The following is a 9979-nucleotide window of genomic DNA, read 5'->3' on the forward strand; positions in this document are numbered from 1 at the left end:
AGTTTGGGATGGATTAGAGGTCTCTCTAAATGCATTAATACCTGAGAACATAATCAGACTGAAGAATCAATTTACTCAAGAGACAAGCTGCCATGGTATCATCGTCAGCAGGAGCCAGAAAGTGAGGAGACTGCACCAGGGTGTAGGTTGAGACAGTGGTTACAGCTACTGTTAAACAATTCAGCAGCACAGCAGTTCTTCTTCCTCCTCCTCTGCTGTCTGAAGGCAAACGGTTACCTGAGACATGAGCTGGAGCATTCAGGCAATGTCATAATTCATGCTATTTCATGCTTGCCTTACTGCCAAAAGCTCCAAAGACTATGATTTTTTCTGCTGTCCTTGAGTTTGGGATTTCCATTCATTTAATTATTGCACTTGAATCTGAATTCTGAATGAATATTTTGAAGAATAATTGTGAGTTATTTGGAAACAAGGCAGTTCCTGTGGATTCATACACTGAAGATCTTGGCTTTATTTGGGAACTGTGCTTCTGGACACAATAAGAAGTAATTCCCCAGCAGTGAAAATGCTTCAGAGAAACCCAGCTGTGGGCAGTCATGTGGCTACTGAGTGTTCAGGTAGAGCAATTGTCCTAGGGTCTGTGGGTTGCAGAAACAGTGCAATATATTGATATAAGCACTCACTAACACTGGACCCAATCCATTTACTGGCACTGAACCCCATCTCAATCACATCATGTTACTGAGGCTGTATAGAGATACCAATATTCAGGAAATTTTGGTTGTTGTGGAGGCCGTCATGAGGACTCAAGGTACTGAGGATTTGTTTGAGTTGAGATCTGGCCCTGTCACTGCCTAAAAGGAATATTTGTTGCTGCATCTCCTTAAGGCAATATCTGTGTTGTCACATTGTTGAGGTGGAAGGAAACACAAAGACCATCAAGCAAAATTTAGAATTTGGGATTATGATGTAAGGTTGTTAAGCTGCATTTGGGAACTGATGTTAAGCTTGGTTTACAGGGCACTCTTGTTACCTGTTGGACAGCTGACGGTATGTGACCACACTTTTTGTGATTGTTTGGCTCCTGTGATGAGGCAAAAGATTAAAAGAAATCCTAAAGATACTCTGAAAGGCATATTCTTCCTTGTTTTAAGATGGAAGGAAGGAAGAGATGGAGATGGACAGTTCCTAGCCTTCAGAAACCTTCCTGTCTGAGAGCACTCAATCTTGAGGCTATTCCCAGTGTAGCAGTGAGGCTGCCACCAAAAACCAGGGTGGATCTGAACATGTCTCTGCAGGGTTTCAAGACAGTTGGGTGTTTCCAGAGCAGCCACTGTCTCCTGTTATGTTGATAGACCTATTAAGGCAACAACGTGTGCAGGCATCGTGTAATCCTCAAGGCTCAGGAAGAGAACGGGAAAGAACAATTTTAATTTCTGATGGAAAGACATTGAGTAACCCTCAAGGCTCAGGAACAGAACAGGAAAGAACAATTTGAATTTCTGATGGAAAGTAGGCCCGGGGACCGATAATACTTCCTTGGGTCACATGATAAGGGAATTCTCTCCAAAAGCCATATTCTAGCCTCCTTTAATGCACATTATATTGATTCTGGCCACTTTACCTAGGCTGCAGGTTCAGGGAGGTTGAGGGGAAACTTTGCACAACACTGTAGACTTTGACTCACTGACACATTCCTCTCTTGCTGTTTGGAAGGTGGCATTACAGGTTTTGCTGATGAATGAGCATTGCTAAATACACTGTACAACAGCATGCATCTGGAACAAGGCATTTCAGCTTGTCTCTCCCTGGAGAGTCAAGCAGCAGTCAGAGTTGTGCACGTGTGTGGGAAAAACAAAGGCTCATAGTGGCAGCATGAAATGAGGAAGGGATCTTCACAGCTGTCCTCACGAACAAGTATGACAGTCATTTTGGCAATTCTCTGATGCATTTCAGGTGGTTGTATTAGAGAACTGTGCAAGCACAGAATCTCTCAGAAAGGGTTATAGTGAGAAACAAGGCATGAGCTGGACAGATGAGTCTTGCAGACAACCCTTAAGCATTTTCTGGGGCAGGACGTGTCTGTCTGTGCATCACAGTCCCAAGGCTTTTAATGAAGAACTTTCCAAAGCTGAAGTATTCTCCGCTATCCTTTGCTTATTGAACTGAATCAGCCCAAAACACACACATGCACACTCACAATAGGTAAAATTGCAAAGGGTGTGAATGTTGTTGAAGCATAAATCTCCATTATTTTTTCTCTTGAGAAGATCCTTGCATATATTAAGATTTGTCTGCTTCAGATATAAATATGGGTACATATTTTATGGAAGAGAGCAGGTACCAGTAGAGAACTGGACTAGGGAAACACCATCCCTCCATTGCTGATATATCCCATTGCAGTACACTTCTCTTGGCCATGCAACACAGAGGAAGCCACATATGGAGGCACCTGGCTGTACAACTTCTGTGTCACAAAAAAGATTTTGGGGTAGTTTTTCATCTCTCTTGCCTGACAGTTGGGAATACAAGCTGCAAATGACAGATTAAAATCTTAAGACAGATCTTATGATCTGAAGACAGTTCTCCCCATTCTTGCCCCTGCAAAGAGGGGCAATGGTGGTGACAAAGACTGCACCTAGGTGTGGTGGGGCACGAGGAGGCTGCACAGGCACACAGGGCAGGCAGTGCTCCCAAGGCACAGCTTGCTGAGGTAGCCCCATCCCCAGCTGGCTCAGTCTTTTCACATCACACCTGTGCAGAATCCTCTGCATTTCAGGTTTGCTTTTCCTCCTCCCAGGGACTGGGGATGGATTTCAAGGCTTGACACAGCACTAGCACCAAAGTGCCCAGGGCTATTTAGGGAGCCAAAATACAACCCATCAGTCCTGGTTCAACCACCAGAAATACCTCTCTGGTTCACAACAGTTGATTCCTCCTACAATTCTATCTACAAGGTGTTTTAAATATCTTTAAATATAATTTCATGGAGCTTTCATTAACTTTCCAGACAACTCACTTAGTTTGCTACCTTTGTTCACAGATGCTGAGAAACGACATTTCAGTTGCCAGTTCTCCCAGTCTTTCTGCTCATTTGCTGCCATTCTGTCTCATAGCAAAAATGTTCTTTATACCACTTTCCAGATCAGCCTTCTCCTTTAAAAGATTTTTTTGCTGATTCCTCCAGAATGTTCCCTTGTGTTCAATGCTATTCTTATGCTTATATTCTTAATAAATATATATCAGCTTCACGTGCTGCTATACTTTCTTGGACTGATCTGGTGGCAATATTGACATTTCTTGACTGTTCTAAAACTCAGCTACAGGTGTAAGTGCTTTCTGAGAAATCAAGTTCCAAGCACATTTATAAGCATATCCTAACTGTGCATCAGAACTGTGGGATTATATTCCCTATTGACCAACAATTCACTTTTCAAGTACCTTGCTGAAGACTTTAGGTCTCACTTTACTTTTACAACCCTGCATGTGAATGGTTGTGAGATGAAATCTTCACTGATTAAGAGGGGATGTACAAAGGGAGAGTCAGAAGACCAAGCTCTGAACTTTCACAGGACCACAATTCAATGAGTTAAAGGTGTTAATGCAATAAGACTCTCAGGTGTGGCATGAAATTTATCCGTGGTGATTAGGGAAACCCTATCATTTGGGCTGTTTTGGCATATTAGGCACTTTTTAAAGCTAAATGAATCCCTTATCACCATATAGCTCCACAAACTCTGTCTGTGAATCTGTGCTGGCCAGCTGCTTGTACTTACTGTCATCCAGTCTGTCCTATTTATGCTTCAGTGTGCTCTGTTCTGCTTTGGAGATTATTTCTCTTCCATGTTAAAGAGTATTTTGCTCTCAAGGTCTCATTAATGTATTTTTTCCTGACACAAACACACACAAAATCCCAGCAAAGAATGCAAACCCGATGCCTTCTATGACAAAGACCAAAATTAATATGAAAGCAGCTTTATTTTTGTTAGAAAATGTAGAGGGATGTAATATAACAGATTAGGTGGTGATATATGAGACAAATGGCCTAATTAATGGCTCATCTTTCCAGAGATTTCGTAATTTATTTTCTGTGGCATTTATTAAAGAATTTGCTGATCACAGAAACATCTTGAACAATGAACATTCTACTTTTAACTTAATTCTTGCCCAGATACCAAAGGGAGAGACCTAGTCTTAGCAGAAATTACTTTCAGAGGAGTGTAATAGCAACCCTGAAATTCAGGCTATTTCCTTATGGACGACAGCATGAAACAGGGCCCTTAAAACTCAGGAAATCTGGAAGAGAGAGTTGCCCACTCTGCATGTCCCCCCAAAAGGAACTATGATCATGCCAAATCATTCTAAAGCATTTAAAAGCATATTCTTCTATTCTTCTATTAATAAGAAACTCCTGCTTCTCTCTATGGGAAGTAGGCTGTAGCTGGACCATTGTCCAGCCAGGCTGAAAGAATAGTTATTTGGGAATTAATGATGAACAGAGGTCTTACTGAAGAGGAGCTTAATACAGAGTTTACAGGCAATTTCTGGGATATCCAATAAGGGTCATACCCAGCCCCCATTATATTTTAAAGGTTCATGTGCACTGAATACTTTTAGCCTCCTTTAATAATCCTGCCAAACCCAGTGAGGTCTGAGAATATCCCACCACAAATAATTCCTATTCCTACTCCTTATAAAGACAGAGGATGCATAGGAATGAGGATGGATTGAGTTTCTTTGGTTTTCTGGAACTTAGAGATGCAGATGTAATTTCTGCAACTAGGTGCATCAACATTTTTTGAAATCTTTCTGTGGCCCCGAATCTCAAGATCACACAGATTTCTAATTCCATCTAAAGTCAATGGAGTTGAGCATCAGTCTGAAGACTTAAATCTTAGGGAGAATTTTCAAAAGCACCCAAGGCACCAATTTTTTGTCAATATTGCATATAACCTGTTGATTTCCAAAGAAGAGTACAGAGGGTTTGCCATCTACTGCAGTGAAACATGGGGGTTGATTCATTTGTTACAGGCTGAATATGTCTATTAAACCTCCATTCTCAATCTGTTTCTCCACCAGGATGTCATGGTGCCCAATTCAGTGCTCACAAGTTCTTCCTCTGCAGTTACCAAACATGCTTGTATCCGTGCATGAAAGTACTCATGGAAATGGGAGAGACCTATCACATGTTTTTCCAGGCATTGCCATTCCAACTTCAAAAAGCTGGTAGCAATGTCAGTCATGAGGTTATCCAGCATCTGGATTTTTTTTAAGGTACTGGTACTTAAAGGTCTTTAGTCAAAAGGAACTCAGAAAACCTATTTCTGACATGAATTCTAGCACAAAGAGATAAAGACTGGTTCAACAGCAGCCTTAAATAAAGAAACATGACTAAACAGGAGCACATTCTTATTAGCAAGCAGTTGTCTGTCCTACAGAAAGCAGAACATGCTAATATATGTAACCATAAAGACAGACTCCAAAATATTTAAGTTCACGAGCAGAGGTGTTGACAGTTAAATTGAACTTCTGGCAGGCATTTGCAGCTTGTGAGGGAGCAAACAGCAACTCTTCAGCTTTCAAAACATTTACCAAAGATAATAATTACAAAGCCACATAGTTTCAGAATGACTTTCATTTGTCAGGACAGTTAACAGAGTGGGAAGCAAAGCCAAGAGAAAAGCCAAATGTTAGCAGGAAAACACTGACAAATCACTTGATGTAAATTTGAGCCTTGTAGTAAGACAGGAGAGCACAGGGCCTGTCATCTAGTCTCTGCAGGCCCAAACTGAATCTGTTATGGTTTTCTGACCTGAGGAGGAACCAGGCTGTGCTGGGATTGCACTCGAGAATCTGGTGCAGCCCTGGGGCAGGACATCCAGTCCGAGAGTGTCCCTTTCCCCCTTCACCCTTTCCCAAGTCTGAGTGGGTATGGGTGGGGCTGCATCATGTCCTAGCCAACAGACTGAGAACTTGTGCTTCTTGATGACAGGGAAAGGGGGAGAGAGGAAGGAGGTTTCTAGGAATAGACAACAGGGATAACCACCCCCGTGGGAAGGGAAGCATCTGGGATATTATCCTTTTCTGCTTGACAGGAGCAGGAAGTGTATCACTCCGTAGATTTGTTCCATCTTGTGCCTTGACATCCATCTCTAATTTTCTTCTTCTGCTGCCTTCCCTCTGTGCCCTCTGGCCATTCCTCTAGCCTTATTTCTTCTATTCTGTGGCAAAAGTGGCTGTTGGCAGCCAGCTATCCAGAGCCAGGGCACCTCTTAACTGGCCTTTTATCTGATTCTCATTAGACCCACTTCAGCCTGATGAATTTCACACGGGCTCCACAAGCCACCATGCTCTGCAGACATTTTTGTGAAAGCTGAACTTGCAATACCATCCCTGGGCAGTGCAAATTTGGGATGTTGGTTCATTTGTAAAGGTCTTGCAAAGAGTTATCACTTACCATCTCTATTAATTTCTGTGCAAAATAAACATTGGAACTAAAAGAGGGAGGAGATGGCTGAACTGATTTAGGCTAAATAACCTCTGGTAAACCAAACTGGTTTCAGATACAATTTAGGTTGCCTGAGTTTTGTTTTTCAGATATTTGCTTTTAAACTCAGCTAATCCTGAGCAGTGTTGGTGCTCTTCTGCTTTCTGTCTTGGAACAGATCCAGAATAGCAAAATACATTGCAGAAGAGGCTGTTCACAGAGGAGGTCTGGGAGTACAGAAGTAGGAGAGAGAGAAATTTTATGAGTAAATCTGTTCATATTCATCTTCTGTCCTGATTATACAGATTATGAATGTTTCAATAAGCCCGTATTATTTGCAGTGCAGAAAGAAGTCAGCCAGGATGCAGACCCTCCTGAGCTCTGTCTATCCACAAAGGCTAGGCTAGAGCAAATATAAGTAACAAAGTCCGTCCATGAGATGTGACTCTTGGGAGTAACTCACAGCTATAGCATCTGACGCCAACTGCAAGAGCTGCTCAGCTGGGGAGACTCCGATAACACCAGCCACTCTAAAACCAGAGGATATCATACATTTGTTGACTCATATGTGGCTCAGAAAAGAGAATGTAAAAATCTTCTAATCTTGCTGTCAAGCCACCAGCTATCTTCAGTGCATCTCAGCAGTGTGAGGACAAAACTCCCAACAGGTACTCTAGTCCAGTGCTACCCAGGTGGATGAGCTGCAAATAAAGATTTCTGAGCATTGATGAACTGTAGCAGCCTGCATAACATACCACAGCCTTGCAATGATTTGGCAATAGCAGCAGAAAGATGCTGAGGTGTTACCATAATACTTTCCTTTTCACACTTTAGTAAGTAGTTAAAATGAGTATTTAACTATCCAGTCTCCATACTGTCATTCCTTTCTGAGACTTCTGGCAGTGATTCTGTAGATAGATTATACCAGTGTCATGCTCAGGTGAGGTAGAAACACTTCTGGTAACTATGCATCCTTACAAAAAAAAAAAAAAAAAAAAAAAAAAAAAAAAACAAAAAAAAAAAATTCTGCTTGCAGAGAATATACCTGGCTTCAGGGCAAGAATAAACAAAGTTGGAGGCTTGATTCACTGCACAGATGTCAAGAAACATAAGACAATTGCAGCTCCTTTAACTCAGTGTTTTTGTGTTGAAAGCACTGTAGAACTACAGAATTATTTATGATGGACTTCTGCGGGTGCCATGCCATACGTGGTGCTGCTGCTGTGTCTCCTGGGAAATGCCATCCTGAGTACATGGAGGCACACAGAATGTCACATTGGATATGGTCAGATCAACTCTCCTAGGGTAGTTATGAGATTTGCCATTCAGCAGTCCTGTGTTTCTGAAGAGCTTTATAGAGCTCATTTGATCTACAGTTGTGAACAGTCAAATATGTCTTTAGGAAAGAAAAAGAAGAAGAAGGAAAAGAGGAAATCCCATTTCTCCCTCAGTTCTGGATTCCTAGGTATGTACTGAAGCCCTTGATGGTCCTGGATCTGGTCAGGGGTGATGGTGACAATGATGACAATTTTCTGGAAAAGCAATCATTAATTTAAAATAGGTGCTGTCCTTTCAGACTCATATTTTTTGTGGCAGAAGAGTTGGTTGCAGTCATCAACATCCTTGGCCCATACCAACAAAATGAGTATTTTTTGTAACCTATCATTGACCAGGTGAGTTTGGATCAAAATCCAAAGAGCTTGACTGAAAACCTGGATCACTTTTTTGGAGTTTAGTACAAGACCATTACTTTTGTTCTACTTCTTGTAGACCTTTGGCAAATGGAGGTGAGTATATCTGCACAAAAATATGGGGATGCAGGCTCTACAAACCAAAAAATCTGTGCTTGGCACAGCATGGAAAGATGCATTCTAGATACTGTACTCAGTCACATCTTACACTTATTCATATCATTTTCTGCGCTGTTCTGTCTTTGACTGCACCCCCTCTGCTCAAACAACCACACCAAATGCTTGTCTTTGGGGCTAATCCTGCTGCCTTCACTCACTCAGACTGTAATGACCCAGCGCTGTATGCTCAGCCATCTCCCAGCCTTGCTCAGGGAGGCCCTGTGGCTTTCTCTGCCGCACTAGGGAACTGCAGGGTTTAGGGCAACCAAGTGACCATCCAGGCATCTTCCGTGCAGGCAGCGTCCAGGGAGCCAAGCCCCCCTCTGTACATGTGCTGGGAGGACCAATGTCAGATGAGCTCCACAGGGCACATTTGAGCTACATCTGAGCTTCCCTTCACGGGTTTGTTGTCTGCGTGACTGATGCGCCTGGTATCAAGGCAGCTTTGGAGCTGCCCGTAGCACACAGTGGGGATCCACCCTCAGGGCTTGGTGATCCTTCTCTTCTAATTATTTCTAGAGAATTACACAGATGAAGTGTACAGGCATGATAAGACTTACCAGGGATTTAAAGAGTACTTATGTGTTTCATGGGGAAGCTGTGGGAAACTACATTCTGCTCAAAATATGTGCAGCAGGAATGGATCCTTTCCTTGAAGGGACATAAAAATACTCCCTGTCACTATACTGTAGTTGTGTAAACCCTCTGCTTATAGGATTAGAGGACTGTATATATGGAAGGCTCAGGACTAGGGTTGCCACAGTCACCCAGTAATTATTATACATGACCTATAAATTCTCTTTTTGTCTCACATCACTGTAGCAATGAATTAAAAGCATTTTGTCCCTTTCTGTCTTTCTTTTTTTCCCTTAATTCTCACATCATTGTGGTGTCTTCATACATGAAGATTAGAAGAGTTTTTCTTTTCAAATTCATGTCATGATGACATCAGGATTGGGACTCCACAGGCTCACACTGAAATAATTGATGCCATTTGCATTTTACATTCTAACAGCTTCATAACAAGATCTCTGTAGACTTGCACTGAAATTGTTTTCCCACTGAAGTCTTACAACACAGCAGCAATATAATGACATTTTAATGGGATCCCTATAGGCTTGCCATGAAATTGTCAAGAGAAAATAGTGGCGATGTTAATTGAATTGGGAACTAACATTGTTAAAATCAAATGTGAAAAGTAATTGCACTGTTAGAAGAATCGCAGGAATTTAGGTGCTGGTCCTGTGAAGATGTATTCATTTGCTCTTCAAACCAATCCCCTTGAAATCTACTTCTCTTGGGAATAAAGTTAGGAATTAGAAGAAACCTATTCATCCTACCTTCTATCTTTGTAAACAAAACAGCTAACCCAAAGGTAACAATCAAAGGTTGTGCCTTAACTGTGACATTTTTTATGCCTCTCTGTGCAGATGCTAAGCAGAAATTACCTGAAAAGCTTGGCACTTGACACCATGCACTCTCTAAGTGTACACAGAGTAACAGTTGCTTAGCTGGTAAAGCCATTGGGTAAAACCATATTCATAATGAAGCTACTAGGAACTGCGTCACTGACTGTAGCAGAGCTAGCTTGCCATTCCCAGTATCACCTTCCTGTAGATCCCGAAAGCTCAACACACACCTGCTTTGGAGGCTAAACCTACCGAGAGGAAAGCTGTTCACT

At 41.9% G+C, this 9979-nt stretch overlaps 1 long non-coding RNA gene across 1 annotated transcript; it reads right to left on the bottom strand.

Moving 5' to 3' along the window:
* Positions 1-6986: 6986 nt before the first annotated feature.
* LOC128804496 (uncharacterized) lies at positions 6987-8943 on the bottom strand. Its single transcript, XR_008436093.1, has 2 exons — positions 8859-8943; positions 6987-7149 (listed from the first exon to the last, which is right to left on the bottom strand). It is a non-coding gene; the product is annotated as an uncharacterized LOC128804496 (long non-coding RNA).
* Between the last annotated feature and the right edge of the window lie 1036 nt (positions 8944-9979).

The sequence above is a fragment of the Vidua macroura genome, chromosome 3 (genome assembly GCF_024509145.1).
Source record: "Vidua macroura isolate BioBank_ID:100142 chromosome 3, ASM2450914v1, whole genome shotgun sequence".
Classification (NCBI taxonomy): Eukaryota; Metazoa; Chordata; class Aves; order Passeriformes; family Viduidae; genus Vidua; species Vidua macroura.